Raw genomic sequence first — 22,265 nt, forward strand, 5'->3', positions numbered from 1 at the left:
CACACTACTTGATATTATTTTATTTGTTTGTAAATATATTTATTCTCTGCAACTTCCCACTCTCCCCTTCACAGGCTCACACAGGAAACGTCATCTCCATGAGAGCAGAAATTGCATATGGCAAATGCTTCAGACAATTATTTTGGCATCTGTGAGGTAGTATAGAGTCTATAAAATTTTCTATCTAAAATGACACTGCTGGTATAAATGCAGTTGATGTTTTTGTTGAAGCAATGTGGCTTCCCAGGGGAAACTTTCATAACAAAAATTAGTTTTGACAAAAGAGAGAACTTTTTGTATAACAGGAGCATACTCTATTGTCAGAATCAACAGAAAGGAAATGAATGATGTTAGCTGTGCATTGAGCTAAGTTCAGTTCAGTCACTCAGTTGTGTCCAACTCTTTGCAACCCCATGGATTGCAACATGGCAGGCCTCCCTGTCCATCATCAACTCCCAGAGTTTACTCAAACACATGTCCATTGAGTCGGTGATGCCATCCAACCATCTCATCCTCTGTCGTCTCCTTCTCTTCCCACCTTCAATCTTTCCCAGCATCAGGGTCTTTTCCAACGAGTCAGTTCTTTGCATCAGGCGGCCAAAGTATTGGAGTTTCAGCTTCAGCATCAGTCCTTCTAATGAATATTCAGGACTGATTTCTTTTAGGATGGACTGATTGGATCTCCTTGCTGTCCAAGGGACTCTTAAGAGTCTTCTCCAACACCACAGTTCAAAAGCATCAATTCTTCAGCGCATTGAGCTAAAGATACCTGTAAAACAGTTGTAAGAATTTAGGCAAAGATTATGTTCCTTGATGTGCTGTATTTTAAAAACCACAGTATCAAGAAGGTGAAATTTAACAAACAGGATCTTGGAATACTAACTAGCATTAATTTATGTAAGTGGTCAGAACTTGCTATCTTGTTTTTAATTTTTCTTGAACTAAACAGAGGAAAGACAGTAAATGAAATGCGTAACTAACATAGGTTAAAATTCAGATCAGCCATTTCAATAATAGCAAAGTTGAAGGATAATTTTCAAAAAGAGGTAAAATTATAATGCTCATTAAATATAAAATGAATACATGTTAAGGGGTTTATTTAGCTCATCAGTAGTGAGGGAACCAGACAAATGTGAAAACTGCTTCAATGGAGAAATCAGTCAGAAATGTATATGGAAAAAGGTATGTTGAAATGAATTTACAAATAGCCGAGAGACTGGCTTTTTCCATAGGTGGGGTGGGAAGACAGTTGAACCTCTAATGGAACAGAATTTGTCTGTCTGTTATAAGAATTATTTGCATTGCTGTTGGTTATTTATAATTTACCAACTTGTAAAATATCTTGAAAGTCATAAAGGCTAAACATTCTTTTAAACGATGCACAGTTTTCCATGGAGATACCCATAATTTTTTTACTTATTCTTAATTTTCTTATAGTATAAAAAAAGTCATTTCCAAAATGTGCTACACAGAGTAGATTAATTTGTATATTGTGAGGGCACTTGAACTTTTCCTTTACAATGTCTCGTGTTCTTGTGCTGCTATAAAAGATTAATTCTATTCTAGTCTTCCATGGTAGTACTGTACAATATACATTCAGAGTACATGTGGAAATGCATGATTCATATGCATGTGAAAAGCAAGGATTGATTTATATTTGAAGTTCTTTCTGCTGAGTTATATAACTGAAATTAACCTGATACTAAGATAACTACTGGGGCTTTCCTAGTAGCTCAGCTGGTAAAGAATCCGCCTGCAATGCAAAAGACCTGGGTTCAATCCCTGGGTTGGGAAGATCCCCTGGAGGAGGACATGGCAATGCACTCTAGTATTCTTGCCTGGAGAATCCCCATGGACAGAGGAGCCTGGCGGGGTCACAGAGTTGGATACAACCGAGTGACTAAGCACAGCACAGCACAAGACAACTACCAAAAGCAAATTTTAATAAGAACAGGATGGCTGCTCCAAGGATTCCATATTCATGTCTAGTTTTTATTCAGGACACAAATCCCAATTGCTTGTTCCTAGCATTCTAGCATACTTTCTCCATGTGTTGAATGGTTATTGGTTTCACAGACAATTATGTCTTCTCAAGAGTTTCATGGGAGTGTAGATGTTCATTTAGTTTAAGCTTTTAAATTTAAAGGAGGGCAAGAATGAAGTGATTTCTTCATAGAGAATTAGACAGTTAATTATAACCATTTCTGGTATCCATAAAAATACTCAGTGGAAAACACATGAAAATAATATATGAAGAATAAATTAAAGGAAGACAGTAAACTTCCTCCTTCATTATTCAGTATGTGAAGTTTATTTAACAGTAACATCATGAAAATGGCATAATGATTCTTCCATTTCTGGATGACAGCATTTTCCCTTTGGAATTTAAGTGATTAAGTATTTGGAAATCAGTCTTTGAGCACTCTATATTAGGCTACTAATTTAAGACTTCAGTTGCTCCAACAACCTGGCCATACACTAAAGACATTTTCATTATTCATTTGTATCATATGGAACATCAATTACTTTAGCAACTGGTAATAGTCATTGTATTATAGACAGTTTTCTGTATTATTTGTTTGTATTCCTTATTTGTTATTTATTAAGTATTATTTATTATTTGTTTGTTCCTTATTTTCTTGGTAGTTTTTAATTCATTCATTTAAAACATTTAATGAGCTCCTATTCTTTCCTGGGCAGTGCTGTAGGCACCCAGAATATAAAGAAACAAACAGAAATAGGTCCAAATCTCTCCTCTCTTTAATCTTCCATTGTAGGAGGGAGACAAAGACAGTGAATCAATGAACAAGTACATCGGTGAGTTAATGCTATGGAAAAAAAATAAATGGAAGGTGGGTAGAGAGTATGTATAGGGGATAGGGCTGCTATTTTAAATAACATGATCACGGAAGGGCTCACTAAGGTAATGTTTGAGCAGACACTTCCAGGAAGTAGGAATTACTTGGCTGTACCACGCTTGCTTTGAATCCCTGGAGGATAGAACCCAATTTGAGGATCAGTGTTGGTAATCATGGTTACTTCTTTCCCCAGTCTAGACTCTCAGTTGTTTCTTATCCATCCCCCCTTCCAGGTTTCTATATTTCATTACTGTTTTATTCATTTGTTCCTACTATAAACAAATTCAACTCCCTTGTAGAAAGATGAGAGGAAAAAGTAAATTAATTATGGACTTAAGTAAATTAATTAAAGACTATATCTTTTAAAAAGTACCTTTCTTAAGTGTTATATAATCACACCTTATGATGCATTTGTTTAAATATTTTGCTTTCTTCTTAATACCTGATTCCTTTGTACTAAGGTCTTTAGAGATTTGCAGTATAGTTTATTGAGAAGAGCTCAGAATTTATAGTCAGAAAATTCCAGTTTTCCAAAACTCAAATTCTGGCTGGTTGTATACTTCTGAAAAAGTCACTCGACCTCTAGAGTCTAATAATACCCACCTTATGGTGTTTTTGTGAGGAGCAAACACTTGGAATATGTGTATTTAATAAGTTTATTGAACAAATGGCTAATAAGGCATAAAATGGGGATAGGATTTTATTTTTAAATGGGGGAGGATCAAAACTAGAGCAATTTTTTTCTGAAGAAATTAAAAATATTTCACTAATAATTTTCTCTTAGCAAGGGTATGATTTAAAATGAGTCTTCAGCATATAAACTATATAAGAATTAATAAAATCATTAGAGTACATGAAACCTCCATCAAGAAAGACTATAGGGTAAGAAGAGAAGACAGACTACCCATAAGTTCCTGAGAAGATCCAGCACAGACTCAGAGGGGACTGAGCCGGCAAAAGTAGACCAAAAAGGAGAAGGGCGATGAAGACATCTAGAATAACTAGCAGTCTTCTTGCTTGTACTTCTGGATTGTGCAATTTACTGAGGTAGTGGACCTGTGGAGGAAAACCAATATTAAGGCAGATGATTATGAGTTTGGGACAGGGGATGCTGAGTTTCAGGTCCTCAGTGAAGAGGAACTAAAGAGCCTCTTGATGAGAGTGAAAGAGGAGTGACAAAACTGGCACAAAGCTCAACATTAAAATAACTAAGATTATGGCATTCGTTTCCATCACTTCATGGCAAAGAGAAGGAAAAAAAAAAGTGGAAGCAGTGACAGATTTTATTTTCTTGGTCTCCCAAAAGTCCCTGCAGACAGTGACTGCAGCCATGAAATTAAAAGATGCTTACTCCTTGGAAGGATAGCTATGACAAACCTAGACAGTGTATTAAAAAGCAGAGACATCATTTTGCTCACAAAAGTCTGTGTAGTCAAAGCTGTAGTTTTTCCAGTAGTCATGTACAGATGTGAGAGTTGGACCATAAAGGCTGAGCACTAAAGAATTGATCATTTCAAATTTTGGTGCTAGAGAAGACTCTTGAGAGTTTCTTGGACTGCAGGGGGATCAAACCAGTCAATCCTAAAGGATTCAACCCTGAACATTAATTGGAAGGACTGATAACTGAAGCTGAAACTCCAATACTTTGGCCACCTGATGTGAGAGCTGACTCACTGGAAAAGACCCTGCTGGGAAAGACTGAAGGCAAAAAGAGGAGGAAATGGCAGAGGATGAGATGGTTAGATGGTATCATTGATTCAATGGATGTGACTTTGAGCAAACTCTGGGAGATAGCAGAGGACAGAGGAGCCTAGAGTGCTAAAGTCCATGAGGTCGCAGAGAGTCAGACACAATTTAGCGACTGAACAGCAAGATCAATTCAGTCACTCAGTCATGTCCAACTTTTTGCAACTGCAGCAGGCCAGACTTCCCTGTCCATCACCAACTTACGGAGCCTGCTCAAACTCATGTCCATTGAGTCGGTGATGCCATCCAACCATCTCACCCTCTGTCATCCCATTATCCTCCTGCCTTCAATCTTTCCCAGCATCAGGGTCTTTTCCAATGAGTCAGTTATTCACATCAGGTGGCCAAAGAATTAGAGCTTTAGCATCAGGACTGACTCCTACCTGGGTCCAGCCCCAGTAGGATCCAGGGATTCCCTCCAGAGACGGCCTCGGCGATTAAAAGGATAGATAAAGAGATAGAGATAAGGAAAGAATTTTGCAGTTAAGAAAATAGAGGAGAGTAAAGAGGCTGATATTCCTTGGTTTACGCAGAAAGCCAATAAAGCCCCAGCACAGGACTTGTTCTGTTCACGTAGGCCACAGGCGCCCTCATGAATCACGGAAGGTGCCCCACCTTAGGCACCTTATCAAGTGGGTCTTAGAAGCCCAGACAGGAAAGTGAACACAGAGAGCCCCTGCGCTCCATGGAATCAGCCTGAATAGGAAAAGGAAAGAGAAAGAACGACATGGGGAGACCAAACTTCGGTGAGCAAGGCCCGCACTTTATTTTCCAAAGTAATTTTTATACCTTAAGTTGTGCATAGAGGATAATGGGGGAAGGGGGGAAGGTAGAGTCATGCAAGGTCAGCAGTCCTTGATCCTTATCAAAGCCAGGCTTGCTTTCTGCAAACTTATCATATGCAAAAGTTTTAGGTGATTTACATCATCTTCTGGCCAGGAAGCCTGTTAACATTTTATGACCCTTTCTTGAGAAAACTTATTTTTCTCTAAAGGTGATTATTCTAAAGTCAGGCGCCACCCTCTGAAAGCATTAGATAAAGTTGCCTTCCTATAGGGCAAAAGTGTGGTGGGCTATAACAAGAAAAGAATTAACTCAAGGGTCCAAGGTTACAAACATTAAAGCTACTACTTACATTTCTATACACCAACTATATTAATCAATACACTCCCAGGGACACAGTAAGGGATATGGAAACTTGGCAGCAAGCATTAGCTCAACAAAGATATCCTCTACTAGTTCTATTTTAACAATTTTAACTCTCTGAGAAGCTCTGCATTGTTAGAATATCTTAAGCTTTCCGTGCCTCTCGTGCCTCTCGTGGTTGGGAGGCTGTGAATATGAACAAACCTGTCAGGCAAGCTAAAAAGTCATCAGAGGGGTTTGAATTGAAACACTCCTATTATGCCCAGGAGACTTATTAACTAGAGTTTTAAGTTGATTTTCTTACAGAGAAAGGTGGTCAGGGATAGCTCACCATTAATGGCAGAGGAGTTGGTGAAAGTCGTAAAATGGTAAAACAGACAGATTCTGGTTTTGGGGTAGACGCTCAGGCAGGCCCAGAGGGGCACCCCTCGAGTTCTGGCTCGCCTTGCACCAGAACTCTCCCACATGACCAGACTCCCATGCTGGCTCCCGGCAGACTCCTTTAGGATTGAATGGTTTGATCTCCTTGTAGTCCAAGGGATTCTCAAGAGTCTTCTCCACCACCACAGTTCAAAAGCATCAATTCTTTAGTGCTCAGCTTTCTTTATAGTCCAACTCTCACATCCATACATGACTACTGGAAAAACCATAGCTTGGAGTAGAGGGACTTTTGTTGGCAAAGTAATGTCTCTGCTTTTTAATATGCTGTCTAGGTTGGTCATACATATCCTTTCTTCCAAGGAGCAAGCATCTTTTAATTTCATGGCTGCAGTCACCATCTGCAGTGATTTTGGAGCCCATGAAAAGAGAGTCTGTCACTGTTTCCATTGTTTCCCCATCTATTTACCATGAGGTGATGAGACCAGATGACATGATCTTAGTTTTTTGAATGCTGAGTTTTAAACCAGCTTTTTCACTCTCCTCTTTTATTTTCATCAAGAGGCTGTTTAGTTCTTCTTCACTTTTTGCCATAAGGGTGTCATCTGCATATCTGAGGTTGTTGATATTTTTCCCAGCAGTCTTGATTCCAGCTTATGCTTCATCCAGTCCAGCATTTCACATGATGTACTCTGCATATAAGTTAAATAACAATATAACAAGGGTAACAATATACATTCTTGACATACTCCTTTTCCAATTTGGAACCAGTCCTTTGTCCTACGTCTGGTTCTAACTGGTGCTTCTTGACCTATATACAGATTTCTCAGAAGACAGGTAAGGTGGTATGGTATTCCCATCTCTTTAAGAATTTTTCACAGTTTGTTGTGAGCCACACAAAGGCTTTGGCATAGTCAATAAAGCAGAAGTAGATGTTTTTCTAGAACTCTCTTGCTTTTTTGATGATCCAACAGATGTTGGCAATTTGATCTCTGGTTACTCTGCCTTTTCTAAATCCAGCTTGAACATCTGGAGGTTCACGGTTCACATACTGTTGAAGCCTGGCTTGGAGAATTTTAAGCATTACTCTACTATCATATGAGATGAGTGCAGTTGTGCTGTTGTTTGAACATTCTTTGGCATTGCCTTTCTTTGGGATTAGAATGAAAACTGACCTTTTCCAGTCCTGTGGCCACTGCTGAGTTTTCCAAATTTGCTGGTATATTGAGTGCAGCACTTTCATAGCATCATCTTTGAGGATTTGGAATAGCTCAACTGGAATTCTGTCACCTCCACTAGCTTTGTTCGTAGTGATATTTCCTGAGACTCACTTGATTTCACATTCCAGAATGTCTGGGTTTAGGTGAGTGATCACACCATTGTGGTTATCTGGGTCATTAAGCTCTTTTTTGTATAGTTCGTCTATGTATTCTTGCCACCTCTTCTTAATATCTTCTGCTTCAGATATCTGCATAGAAATGTTGAATATGCAATTGAGTGTACACGTCTAGAAATTTGAAAAGTTGCCTTAACTGAGAAAAATAAGAAAACTATGAATCTTTTATAAAAAGTACAGGTCATTTTAATTGTTAGGGGCAGCTGCAGCCGTGTTTGAATATGGTGATTTGAGTACATATCTTTGCTTATATATTAAGCAGTTTAATAGCAAGGATTATAGATTATTTGCTTTCTGTACCTCACAGCACTTACCTTGCTTGTGGTAGGCATCCAGTTATTATTTATTGAATTGAACTGAATTGACTAAAGGATTTATTTTGCAAGCCAGATTATTCTGCGAGTCAAGGACTGTGAATTATGCGAGTTGGAGTTTAGTAATCAAAGATTAGTGGTACTCAGGGAGGACGTGACACGCACCAAGAACAAGAGTATGGTTTCCTGAAAGTAAGCAGCTGTTGGTCTGGCAAATCTTTCAGATCTGTGCAGGCTTGCCACAAGTAGGGCACAGCACATCTTGCATAAAACGCTGGTACAAAACAGGCCGAGAGAAGATTGTAACTTTAGAACATGACTACAGGCTTTATTACAGTAGGCAGAAAACCTGTCATTTTCATTATATTACTATTTACCCAAGATTAAAATAGGTAATACACTTTATTACAAAATAAGGTAGCTTATGTAGATATACTATTTTTCAAAAAAAAATGTTTTCCATAAGAAATTTTATAAACCCACATACTTTTATTTACAAGAATAGATTCCTACAATTCTTTAGTGTCATAAATAAGGAGAAGCAGTTAAATTTTTCACCACTTAGTCCAAATGGTTGATTGCTAATGCAATAGACATTTATTTCATTTCATAAGAAACTGCACAGAAGTGGCTATTTCAGAATGCAAGGAAAAAAATATCAGCCAAGTCACTGAATCAGACAAAAGTGCAGTATATAAAACAAGAAGCTGTTATTATACAGAACACAATAAACCACTCACTAACATTGTTATGTGAGTGGCATTTTCATAGCTTTTTAAAACACTGTCCCATTCGTAAGTACTCTTAGATTTTCTGTGAGACAGAAATCCCATTATAGATCTTAGTAAAAAATTAATGATAAAAAGCTAACCATAGAGGAAAGAGGGAACTTACTTCTAACAAGGATGGTCCATATTTTTGCCTAGTTTTAGTATACATAGCAGCCATATTTATCTTTAACTCTTTAAATGTACTATGGAAAAGATAACGTAATAGCATAAGCAAGTAGAATTTTCAAACTTTCATAAAGCTATATACTTCCTTAAGCCTAGGAATAAACTTAAAACTCCTATGATAAAATTTAATTTTAAAAGGGGGCATTTCCAAAGTCATAAATGTTGATTCTTTCAATAGGTATGGTCAAGCAACTGGGACAACAACAATGGACCCAGTGGTTTTAAGAACCAGCCCTCACCTACTTAGTGCTTCAGATTCAGACAAATGTCTTTGATTTTGTAATGTCATTTCCTTTCTTGATTTTGTCTTGGAAGGAAGTGTGACTTGCCTGATACACAAATGTTCCAGTTTCAATCAGGATCTCCATATTGCTTCTTTTGCTTTAGGAATTAAAGTATGTTACAGTATAAATCCATTTTTGTATTTAAATTTATGGATGCAGACATTTGGAATTATGAATCTTGTTTAACCTTAAAAATAATAACAACACCTCTAAGGAGGAATAATAAAGTAGGCCAGATTTGGAACAATAAATATTTGGAATTGGACAGGTAGTTACCAAGAGGTGACCCCCTCCACTTGTGTAGGAGTACCAAGATGCTGAGGCAACATGATTTTGTAAGGAGGCATCTGAGCACAGTTTTTACCAACACCACCACCATGTAGCAACTTAGAAGGAGCAGGGAGACTGGAGGTTGCTGGAAATCTGAGAGTGTGGGAGAACATGTAGCTATGAATTTGTGGTTGAATGTAAACTGTGGGTTCCGCAAGGAGAGAGTAAATGGCTAAATCTAGAAGTAATCCAGAGGCTTTTAAATTTTATAGCTACTTTCTTACTGTCTATTTGTTTATCACAGTATGATACTGTCTCTTGAGGTTTTGCAAATGTGAGACTCCTGCCCTTTTAAAAGAAAGCCTCAAGATATTTTTCAAAACAGGTCTTTCTTTTGAGAGGTCTAGTAAGATGGTGTGGAGAAGGCAATGGCAACCCACTCCAGTACTCTTGCCTGGAAAATCCCATGGACGAAGGAGCCTGGTGGGCTGCAGTCCATGGGGTCGCTAAGAGTCGGACACGACTGAGCGACTTCACTCTCACTTTTCACTTTTCTGCATTGGAGAAGGAAATGGCAACCCACTCCAGTGTTCTTGCCTGGAGAATCCCAGGGACGGGGGAGCCTCTTGGGCTGACGTCTGTGGGGTCACACAGAGTCGGACACGACTGAAGTGACTTAGCAGTAGCAGCAGTAAGATGGTGAGGTGGATTGAGAGAAACAAAATTCTGATGTTTTGGAGGGGGAGACTTTTCAGGCTAAGTGAAAGTGAAGGTCGCTCAGTCGTGTCCGACTCTTTGCGACCCCATGGACTACACAGTCCATGGAATTCTCCAGGCCAGAATACTGGAGTGGGTAGCCTTTACCTTCTCCAGGGGATCTTCCCAACCCTGAGATCGAACCTAGGTCTCCTGCATTGCAGGCAGATTCTTTACCAGCTGAGCCACAGGGAAGCCCTTTCAGTCTAAAATCCCTCTGAAACTGACTCCCAGGTTGTTTCTGTTGTTGTTCTTGATCCTTCATTTTGCCTCTCATTAATTATAAGCAATCAAAAATCATTTTATTAAGAAAGGCAGCCTTTCTGTGATCATTGGAGCACATTCTACTGTATTAGAAATTCATTGTTCATACTGTGAGGACAAGAACATTTCAAGGGGAAAGAAAAGGTGTTTATTTTCTGTCCAAATAAAATACATGTTTCTCTCAAGTGGTGGAATTAAGAATTCGATGTTGGTTTGGTTTTTAGTTTTAAAGAAAGAAAAATTTTAAATCTTAGTCAAATTTTATCACAATGAAGACCAGTTGCTATATTGTACAGTGAATCAAATGTAAACTAGTCAAAGCTATTTTTAAATGACATTATTTTTATTGAATATAAATTAACCAAGACAAGTATAACTTTGAACTGCTGTTAAAACTGATGCATTAAAACAAATAGAATGTGAGTGATTACAAGAGTGATTTTATATTTATTTATAAGAGAGCTTACAGTAAGGGCTTTAGAACATGGGCTTTAGGGCAGACTGTCTGAACATGTGTGTTCACTCCACCAGTTATTAGGTGATCTTGACTAAATTACATAATCTTGCTTCAGTTTTCTTTATATTTTGAAGATTGAAGTACTTGAAACACTAGCCAACACATAATAGATATTCAATAAATATTAGGGCTTTAAAAATTAATAATATGTTGCGAAATTCATTAAAAAATTCATTTAAGCATTATTTATTGTGTTTAAAGCATATATATCAGAGCATCTCCACAGAGGGCCAGCCTTTGAGATGAAAAGGAATAAAGAGGGGAAAAATGAGTCTCTTCAGGTAACGAAATGCTGAGGTAAAGATGTTTTAACCATGGAGTCTGTTTATAGTACATTAGTGCTATAAACCACTATTCTGTTATATAATAAGACAAAAGCAGTTAAACATGCTTATATCGTTTTTAAAGACATCATCTAAATATTTGAAAACATTGCAGTCACTTTTTTTGCCAGTTCTCCTGATTTAATTTTTTTTTACTAAATTTACCTTTTGTTATCTAAATGCCAAGCATTTTGCAACTCTTAAACACATCATACTTTGCCTTAAAAATCTACTTTTTATATAAATATTAACATTTTACTGAATTGTTAGCTTCTTGGAGTTAAGGATATAGTCTTATTTATCTAATACATTTTAGGTATCAGGAAAATTTTATTGAATTGGTTCTCAAAGCAGAAGTGTTTTGAAAATAAAATAATTTTAAATGTTTTATTGAATAAACATGATAGCTTAAGATAGCCTTATTTGTTCTTACATATATTAATATGTTTATTTCTTTATTTACTTTTTTCTTTCTGGGCTGTAAAGATTTATTAATAATATGGGGAGTTAGAAAGGAGGAGATGATTTTAATGCTCACAAAGCATTCTTGATTTACTTCTGACATTTCTGCATCTCTTACAAGCTTTTCCAGAGGGTTATAAATACCGATAACAAAGAACAAAGTATTTTACTATGGTAAAAATTATTTTAAAAAACAAACTTGGGGGTACAAGATTTAATGTATTGGAAGCAAGTAAAGGGAAAAGCAAGACTATTCTGAGATTTGAATTTCCAGTTAACTTTCCTTAGGCTTAATTTTTAAAAAATGAATTAATTACCAACTAAAATATTTGCTAGACTCTGCTGTGTAAAGAAGGAAAACTGCCTCTTTAATGGTTGATATGAGAGGAAATGAGAAAGAACAAAAAAGCCATTGTTTTTTATTCATTTAGGCTTTATAAGTAAATACTTAAAGTTTTTTTTTAAGTCCTTTTTTAAAAAAATAAAGTGTTAGTGGGACCATATGATTAAATGGGAACTTCAAAAATTGAACTTTTATACCCGGAATTTGACTATCACAGCGTATATGAAAAATAAACACTCTTCAAAGTGCTTAACGTCCTACAGTTAATTCCAGAAAACCTGCTGAGTACTACCCAGGATCCCCTGGCTTATCCTTACAGGAATTATCCTTCAATACACCATCAAAAGTAAGTAATGTCCAGAAACAACTGTGGTAGGACTTCCAGAAAAATGGAGTAAGGAATTCAGCAGACTTTGTCCCAGCAAAACAACAATTTAAGAGGAGAAAATTTAAAATAAAATATCATTTAAAATCTTTGGGAATCACCCTAAAGAGCATACAGCAAGTGAAAAACATTCATTTTAAAAAATCTACCAAATCTAGATAAGAACAGTAAGTATTTGTGAGCCACAACCTAATCCATTACCTCCCCATCACAGTGCTGTGTTACAGAAGCTCCATCCCCAGCATGTGTAGACAAGAAAATGAGGTTCCCCTGTTCCCCTAACTCTCAGTCTAGGGCTATAGTTTCACCCTGGAAGGGTAGGGCTTCTCATGCCTTCCCCCCCTCCCCTCTCAGTTGCGTGTTACAGGAAGTCTGTTCCAGGTCAATGTGGCTGAAGTCTGTTCCAAGTCTCCCTTCCCCCAAGCAATCCCCACCCTAAGCACAGCAGCTGAGAACACTGAGGCCCAGTTACCCTGCCCCACACCACTACAGAGCAGAGGTTCCACACCAAGAGGAGCAAGCCAAGACCAGGAGCGGCTCCCCACCCTCAGTGCCTACTTACAGAGCAGGACTGTCACTCTAGGAAAACAGAGTCTCTGCTCCCAGCTGCAGTGCAGTGGTGCGGGTGTTCTGCCCAGGGGAAAGGCAGATAATAAAAATAGAGACGTCTTTGGATCTGCCTAAGAGGACTGACTTCGTTGGAAAGAAAGAGTGGAGAACTCCATGCCTAATGGTGGTGTTGAAAACAGTACAGATCTTGCCGAAGCGCAATTAAAAGGAGTCTGGTAGCCCGATTATACATGAAAACAACAGAGCAGCCAGAAGTTTTGCAGAAAGAGCCAGGGAGTCGGCCATGAAGAACCCTCTTGGGCTCATAGACACCTGTGAGGATCGGGAAGGCAAGTGTGCAGGCGCGAGGCTGTGTCTACTTGGGAGCATTACAGCAGGATGTGGGGCAGACTTGAAAGCATTCCCTAAGCTGCACAGAGACCCACCGACATAGGGCAGAAGCCTCAGTAAGAACAAGGGGCTTCATTACAACCTGTGACCAAACACTGACTGAACGGTACACTACGCTGACCCAGGGACAACTCCTAGGAAGCAAGGCTCAGAGATCTCACAATCACCTGCGGAAGTCTGGAAAATTGTATACATGCCCAAGGCTGTGCCCTCTCACGAGCAGTAAGTGTAGGCACCTCCACGCTACCAGTCCCTGGCTGAATGTAGGGCAAAGAAGTAAAGTCTCTGAACTAGAATAGCAGTTTCCAATACAGCCAGTGGTGAAGAATAAAAATAATGGCTAAGGAACCATAAGCACAACCTCTAACCAATAAACGGCTATACTACCCCAGGGGGAGCCTCTAGGTAATGAGAGTAAAAGATGAAAACAAGGGAGAAAACATGAATAGGAACATCAGAGACTGCACACTGCAAAGGACTAGACTGCTGAATTAGCTCAGCCAAGTCACTAAATGAATAAGCAAACCACCACCACCACCTCCAGAGTAGTGGTAGGGGTCAGTATCTAGTGTTGCAAAAATATATCAGAAATGTCCAATTATTGAAAAAAGATTATGAAACATGGTAAAAAAAAAAAAAAAAGGAAAATACGATCCATCAATAGGAAAAAAAATCAAACAATAGAAAATGTCTTTGATGGGGCCCAATGATATATGGACGTGAGTCTGAGTGAACTCTGGGAGTTGGTGATGGAGAGGGAGGCATGGCGTGCTGCAATTCATGGGGTTGCAAAGAGTCAGACACGACTGAGCAACTGAACTGAACTGAACTGAATGATATATACTTAGCAGACAAAGACTTCAAAACTGCTATTATAATATGCAACAAACTAAAGGAAACATGCTTAAAGAACTAAAGTATGATGACAGTGTCTCATCAAGTAGACAATATTGAGAGAAATTGTTTTTCTTTTTAATTAAATGGAAATTCTGGAGTTGAAAGTACAGTTCAGTTCAGTTGCTCAGTCATGTCCGACTATTTTCGACCTTATGGATTGCGGCACACCAGGCCTCCCTGTCCATCACCAGCTCCCAGAGTTCACTCAAACTCATGTCCATCGAGTCGGTGATGCCATCCAGCCATCTCATCCTCTGTCGTCCCCTTCTCCTCCTGCCCCAAATCCCTCCCAGCATCAGAGTCTTTTTCAATGAGTCAACTCTTCGCATGAGGTGGCCAAAGTACTGGAGTTTCAGCTTCAGCATCAGTCCTTCCAATGAACACCCAGGGCTGATCTCCTTTAGGATGGACTGGTTGGATCTCCTTGCAGTCCAAGGGACTCTCAAGAGTCTTCTCCAACACCACAGTTCAAAAGCATCAATTCTTCGGCACTCAGCTTTCTTCACAGTCCAACTCTCACATCTATACATGACCACTAGAAAAGCCATAGCCTTGACTAGACGGACCTTAGTTGGCAAAGTAATGTCTTTGCATTTCAATATGCTATCTAGGTTGGTCATAACTTTCCTTCCAAGGAGTAAGCATCTTTTAATTTCATGGCTGCAGTCACCACCTGCAGTGATTTTGGAGCCCAAAAAAATAAAGCCAGCCACTGTTTCCACTGTTTCCCCATCTATTTGCCATGAAGTGATGGGACCAGATGCCATGATCTTCGTTTTCTGAATGTTGAGCTTTAAGCCAACTTTTTCGCTCTCCTCTTTCACTTTCATCAAGAGGCTTGTTAGTTGAAAGTACAGTAGCCCAATTGAATAGGCAGAAGATAAAAATCAGTGAATTTGAAGTAGAGCAACAGAAATTATGCAACCTGAAGAATGGAGAGAGAAAAGAATAGAAAAAACGAACAGAGCCTCAGAGAATTGTGGAACATGATTAAACACATCAGTATACAAATAATAGGAATATTAGAAGAAAAGAGACAGAAATATTCTATAGAATATAAGAAATACTCGGGACCTCACTGGTGGTCCAGTGGTTAATACTCCATGCTCCCAAAGCAGGGGGAGCAGGTTTGATCCCTGGCCAGGGAACTGAGATCCCACATGCCATGTGACATGGCCAAAAATTAAATAAAAAATGCTAAGAATAATAAAGTAATTTTAAAAAATATAAGAAATATTCTAAGATATAATGGCTCAACATTTTTTAAACTTAATGAAAAGCATTAAGCTACACATATAAGAAATAACAATGAAATCCAGACACATTGTGGTCAAAATGTTGAAAGAGCATGAGAAAGTCTTGAAAGCTGCAAAGGAAGAACAACTCATCACATACAAGGAAACCCCAGTAAGATCAAGTCAGTTGCTCCTCAGAAACTTGAAGGACAGAAGGCAATAGGACAACACATTAAAAGTGCTGAGAGTAAAAACCTGTTCACAGTCCTATATCCAGCAAAATTACTTTTCAAAAATAAAAGTGAAACATTCCCAGATAAAAACAATTTTTTCCCAAAACATCTATCTTACAGGAACATTTAAAGGAAATCATAAGATTGAAAGCACTTGATAGCGACAGTGCTTTGAATCTACGCACACAGAAAAAAAGAGGATTGGTAAAGGCAATTATGTAGATAATTACAAATGATAGTATAATAGCACATCTTCTCTTGACAGATTTAAAAAAGCAATTGCATAAAATATATATATAATTATATTGTTGAGCCTATCACATACTGAAATACATTTGACAATATCAGCACAAAATACAAAGGTGGAAATCAAGTTGTATTGGAGTAAGGAAATGACACCAACTAGTAGCTCACATCCATAGGAAGGAATAAAAAGAACCAGAAAGGGAGGTGTTAAGAAGGCAGACTGTATACCAGTCAACACAGAAGAAAAATTAGAAAACTATAAATGCCTGAAATATTTAGGATTTAAAATCAACAGAACCCATTGATAAACTGGATACAGGAAATTAGGAAAAAGAAGGCTTTGCAGATCATTCTTGAGTTTCTGACTTGTAGAAATTAAGGATAGATTTTATTCCTGAGGGTCTGTTCATTGAATGAAGACCAGTTTTGAGGAGGAAAATCAGGTTTGGCCTTGGATGTGTTGAATATTGAAGTATACTCAAGATGAGTGCCGCTGTGCTACGAGTTGTGTCAGTCAGTCTCTGCGAGCATGTGGACTGTGGCCTGGCAGGCTCCTCTGTCTACGGGGATTCTCTAGACAAGAATACTGGAGTGGGTTGCCATGCCCTCCTCCAGGGGATCTTCCCAACCTAGGGATCAAACCTGCATCTCTTAGGTCTCCTACATTGGCAGGTGGGTTCTTTACCACTAGCGCCATCTGGGAAGCCCTATTCAAGATATCCAAGTGTAAATGTTGAGAAGGCAGTTGAATATATGGTTTTAGAGTGCAGAAGGTCTGAGCTGGATATAATGTTTAAGTAACTGATGTACTGGTGGTAATTGAAACTGTAAAATTTGAGCTTATTTGGGAAGAAAATATGGAGAGAAAAGAGATGAAAGCTTAAGACCAGAGGTTGAGGATCGATATTTAATAGCTAGGTTGGGGATGGTGAACTAACAAAGCAGACTGAGAAAAGCGTGGCCAGAGAGAGAAAAATAGAACCAGGAGAATATAATACCATATAATTCAGAAGAAAAGAAAAAGTTGTTGCTGTTCAGTCGCTCAGTCATAACTGACTCTTTATGACCTTGCGGACTGCAGCATTACCAGGCTTCCCTGTCCTTCATTGTTTCCCGGAGTTTGCTCAAATTCAAGTAAATTGAGACAGTGATGCCATCCAACCATCTCATCCTCTGTTGTCCCCTTCTCCTCCTGCCTTCAATCTTTCCCAGCATCAGGGTCTTTTCTAATGAGTTGGCTCTTCACATCAGGTGGCCAAAGTATTGGAACTTCAGTTTTAGCATCAGTCCTTCCAATGAATATTCAGGATTGATTTCTTTTAGAATTGACTGACTTGATCTCCTTGCTGTCCAAGGAACTCTCAAGAGTCTTCTCCAACACCACAGTTCAAAAGCATCAATTCTTCGGCACTCAGCTTTCTTTATGGTCCAGCTCTCACATCCATACATGGCTACTGGAAAAACCATAGCTTTGACTATATGGACCTTTGTTGGCAAAGTAATGTCTCTGCTTTTTAATATGCTGTCTAGGTTAGTCATAGCTTTTCTTCCAAGGAGCAAGCATATTAATTTCATTGCTGCAGTCACCATCTGCAGTGATTTTGGAACCCAAGAAAATGAAGTCTATCACTGTTTCCATTGTTTCGCCATCTATTTGCCATGAAGTGATGGGACCAGATGCCATGATCTTAGGTTTGTGAATGTTGAGTTTTGAGCCAGCTTTTTCACTCTCCTCTTTCACCTTCATCAAGAAGCTCTTCAGTTCCTCTTTGCTTTCTGCCATAAGGGTGGTGTCATCTGTATATCTGATGTTATTGATATTTCTCCCACCAATCTTGATTACAGCTTATGCTTCATCCAGTCCAGCATTTCACATAATGTACTCTGCATATAAATTAAATAAGCAGGGTGACAATATACAGCCTTGACATAACTCCTTTCCCAATTTTGAGCCAGTCCATTGTTCCATGTCCAGTTCTAACTGTTGCTTCTTGACCTGCATACAAATTTATCAGGAGACAGGTAAGCTGGTCTGGTATTCCCATCTCTTGAAGAATTTTCCACAGTTTGTTGTGATGCACAGAGTCAAAGGCTTTAGCATAGTCAATGAAGCAGAAGTAGATGTAATTCTGCTTAGAAGTTGAATCAAATGAGAACTGAAAAACTTTTCTGTGTTTTGTTTTTTTTTTTTTTTTTTTTTTTGGCCATGCTGCAAACTTGTCAGATCCTAGTTGCCTGACCAGGGACTGAACCTGAGCCCCCAGCAGTGAAAGCACATAGTCCTAACCACTGCACTGCCAGGGAATGCCCCCTAACAGATCTCTTAATTTATTGATATGGCAGTTTATTGGTAGTCTTTACAAGAGCTGTTTTGGTGGTGTAAAAGAACAGAAGCCAACAGAAGTTGAGGTCTGATTGGAAAATTGTTAGGAGCAATTCTCCATGGGTCTCTTGCATTGAGAACTTTTGTTAAGGACTGTTTTTCAAAGATGTTTGCTAAATGAACAGACTTGGAAGATAGAAATAGTGTCTCCTTTCAGAGTAGAGGACAGATTGTTTGCCACCCAGTGTAATAAAGATGATGTCTCCCCCGGGACAAACGTCAGGCAGATTTGCTTACAGCCCATTATAAAAGATGAGAGTTCCCTAAGCTCAAAGTCCCTCAGCTGTGACAGAAACGCACTGCATGCAGCATCTGCTTGGCCACTCTGTCACCCTGTGGGACTTAAAGAGAACCAACGTCAACATGAAACTCAGGCTGCTGCTTGTGGCATGAGTAGTGAAGTCATTTATCTCTGACCCAGGAGACTTGTGTCTGGTACCAATATCCCTGACGCCAAGACAGGGATCCTAACTTGGAGGATAAAACAGGAGTCCCCAGTCCCAGGCCTCAAAACAGGAGGTGAGCGGAGGGCAAGTGAGTGAAGCTTCATCTGTGTTTATGGCTGCTCCCCATCTCCTGCATTATCACCTGAGCACCACCCCCATCAGATCAGCAGTGGCGTTAGATTCCATAGGAGCTTGAACCCTAACCCTAAAGTCAAGGTAGAATATCCTGAGGTTGCCACAGACTAGAAATAAAGCGCACAATAATACAGTGTGCGTGGACCATCCCTTCCCCCACTCCAGCCCTGGTCCATGGAAAAACTGTCTCCATGAAACCAGTTCCTGGTGCCAAAAAGGTTGGGAACTGCTGGGGTAAAACACCAGTCCCTTCACAGTTCCTAACAAAGATTAAAAAATGGAAACAAGCAGAGGGAATTGTTTCAAACAGTTTGGTTATGAAGAAGAAAAGGCCAGGCAGCTAGAGCTAGTGGCATTAATGGAGGAAAATCTAAGCATGTATAAATACTGATGAGAAGGAGCCCACAGAGGGAAAGACGGAATATATATGAGACAGGAGGGTAATGGAAAAGGAATACTTCCTTGTTTCTTTATTTGTAACTAAAAAGAAGAAAAGATGGGTATAAACTTTGGTAGCTGATACATTTAGTATCACAAAGTTAAGGAAATTCTTCTGACTTCTCTTTTTCCTGAGAAATAGGAGGTCAAGCAATTTGCTGGAGGAGAGGGAGAAAGAGAGGAGTAGGAGGCAGTTGAAGATTTTTAAAAGAGATCTGAAATAGCTCTGTGTAAAGAGCAAAAAAAAAAAAAAAAAAAAAAACGTTCAGCAGAGAAATGAAATAGGAATGTACTTGAAGATCTGTTTAGGGTTGTCATAAACTGTTGGTACCCTATGGTACAACTTTCTCCAGCGCCGCAGGTACTCAGGTACAGACATAGAAAATAATTCTTACTCCAAGATTAGGGTTTCCCCGTGAGACAATGGAGTTTTAAATTTTAAAGAGATTTGGGTCATAGAACTCAGGCTGAAGGAGAAAAGTGAAGAAGTACAATCCCAGTAAAGTTGAAAAGAAGTTAGTGGGAGTACATACAGGTAGTCCCTGCTTTCAAAAATTTGCTTTGCACCACTTCACTTTTGTGAAAGTTGGTACCTGTTTTTGATGAGCAAAGAAATCCAAAGAGGATTTTTTCTTATAAGAAAAAAAAGTCTAAAGCAAAAACAGCATTCAGTTTTTGTTTGTAGTGAACTGCTCGAGGGCAGCACACTCCCAAGTAGCTAGAGTGACCACGCCAGGCTCCTTCCTCAGGAACTACACTCAGCGTCAGGCCACCAGCGCTCTGAATTGTGTCCGTGAGCATCTGTGCTTTTTCTCAGTTTGTTTTGTGTATCTATTATTAATACCAAGATGTGCCCTAAGATAATTGCTTCTTTGCTTTACACCACTTCAGTTTACCGAAGGTTTCATAGGAACACTCTGCTTTTGGATAGCAGGGAAAACCTAGAGTTGAAAAAACAGTTGAAAGGAGAAGTTGCAGCAAGATTTAGGAATTGTTCATTCGTTCGTTCATTTCTTCATTCATTTAATAAGCCTCAGTCCACAGGTTACTCTGTGCTATCGGTCTAGTCGTTAGGATTCAGCGCTCTCACCACCATGCCCGGGTTCAGTTCCCAGTTAGGGAAGACCTTCTTCTGGGTTTCCCTATTGGCTCAGCCAGTGAAGAATCCACCTGCAATACGGGAGACCTGGGTTCAATCCCTGGGTTGGGAAGATCCCCTGGAAAAGGGAATAGCTACCCACTCCAGTATTCTGACCTGGTCGCAAAGAGTCAGACATGACTGAGCAACTTTCACTTCACATCATCCAAAAATCATTCCCCTTTTGCTCACTGTGCATTTATAAGTTTACCTTCCCAGTTATGATTTCCATGGACTTGGGTTATCGAGGCTGGCTCTGCTTGACAGCTCAGGAAGGTTAACCCAAAGTAGCAAGAAGAAATCAGCATTTTAGTCTTTACTCTCTATGTTATCTGAATACAGTCACCATTTACCCATTTTTATTTATTTATTTTTTAGTTGGAGGGAAATTGCTCTACAGTGTTTTGTTGGTTTATTCTTGTGTAGTTTTTAAAACCTTTCAAGAAGTTATCTAAAATTTTCTACTTGCCTAACCCCATTATTATTTTTTAATATTATTAATATCTTCTTCATGTTAATTATTGCTAGTAACAATAAAACCAAATTAATGAGGAAGTTCTTGAGCACTATAATTAACACAGGGCTTTGAAATTAGCTAATAATACTTATAATAAATAATGATTAAATAGCATAATGAATATAAAGCACTTAGCACAGTATCTAGCATATAGTAGACATTCAGTTAATGGAAGCTATTGCTACTTTTCTTCTTTTTGCGATGCCGTGAGGCATGCCTAATCTTAGTTCCCCAGCCAGGGATGGAACTTGTGCTCCCTGCGTTGGAAGGGTGGAGGTTTAACCACTGGACCACCAGGGAAGTCTCTAATGGTAGCTGTTACTACTTTTATCATCATCATCATCAGAACTCTCAGTTCCAAGTGACAAAAATTCAACTTTTACTAGATTTTGCAAAATAGGAATTTATTGGCTCATGTTATTTTTAAAAAACAAACAAAAAACAGAGGTAGATGCCCTAGCTGGATTCAAGTATTCAGACAATATCCACTGTCATTTCTTTATTTTGTATTGACTTCATTCATAGCAAGCTTCCTCCTCATTGTAATAAGAGGCTCTACACCTTAGCAGCTAACCATTACCAGCTGGGGAGGGGGGATGCCCGTTTATCAGTAGTTGCAGCAAACATCTTAGGTAGAACTTTCACTGGCCTGTCTTGGGTTATATGCTCATTCCTTAACTAATCATGTGCTCAAGGAAATGAAATGTTCTCAGTGGCCTGGCCTGGAACTTGGGAGTGGGCACACATTCCAGCAGAACACAGGAACCAAGAGTGGGTGGGGGAGGGTTTTCCCAAGGTTAAATCAAGATGATATCAACAGAAGAAAGTAGAATAAAAACCAGACAGGCAAAACCAGCAGACTTCCAATATTACACTCGGAAAAAAACAGTTGAAAGTGAATCTTGAATTGTTACCCACTCAGTGAAAACCTGTTTACAGAATGTAGCTTGTACTCTTCTTAAAGTGAATAAGCAGATTCTGCCATACTAATGTGCACAGATTGTTCCATAGATAAGGATGTGCCATAGAAAACATCCCACCTCAACTTCTATATGATTAAGTTGTCATAACACATGAAGAAAAATACAGCTGAATTTAATTATCACAAGAAAGATAATCACTAAGGTATTAGGCAGCATGTTACAGTAGAAAGAAAACGAAAGTTAAAAAAATCACAAGATATAATTTCTACCAAAAATGTAGTAATAATATTAGTTACCATACACTGAGTGATGATTG

The 22,265-nt window shown here is 38.9% G+C and overlaps 1 protein-coding gene across 1 annotated transcript in view; it reads left to right on the forward strand.

Annotated features, from left to right (window-relative positions):
- FAM241A (family with sequence similarity 241 member A) overlaps window positions 1-22,265 on the forward strand; it is a 44,343-nt gene that overhangs the window by 13,211 nt on the left and 8,867 nt on the right. The gene's annotated exons all lie outside the window — the stretch shown is intronic.

Source organism: Bubalus kerabau, chromosome 7, assembly GCF_029407905.1.
Source record: "Bubalus kerabau isolate K-KA32 ecotype Philippines breed swamp buffalo chromosome 7, PCC_UOA_SB_1v2, whole genome shotgun sequence".
Taxonomy (NCBI): domain Eukaryota; kingdom Metazoa; phylum Chordata; class Mammalia; order Artiodactyla; family Bovidae; genus Bubalus; species Bubalus kerabau.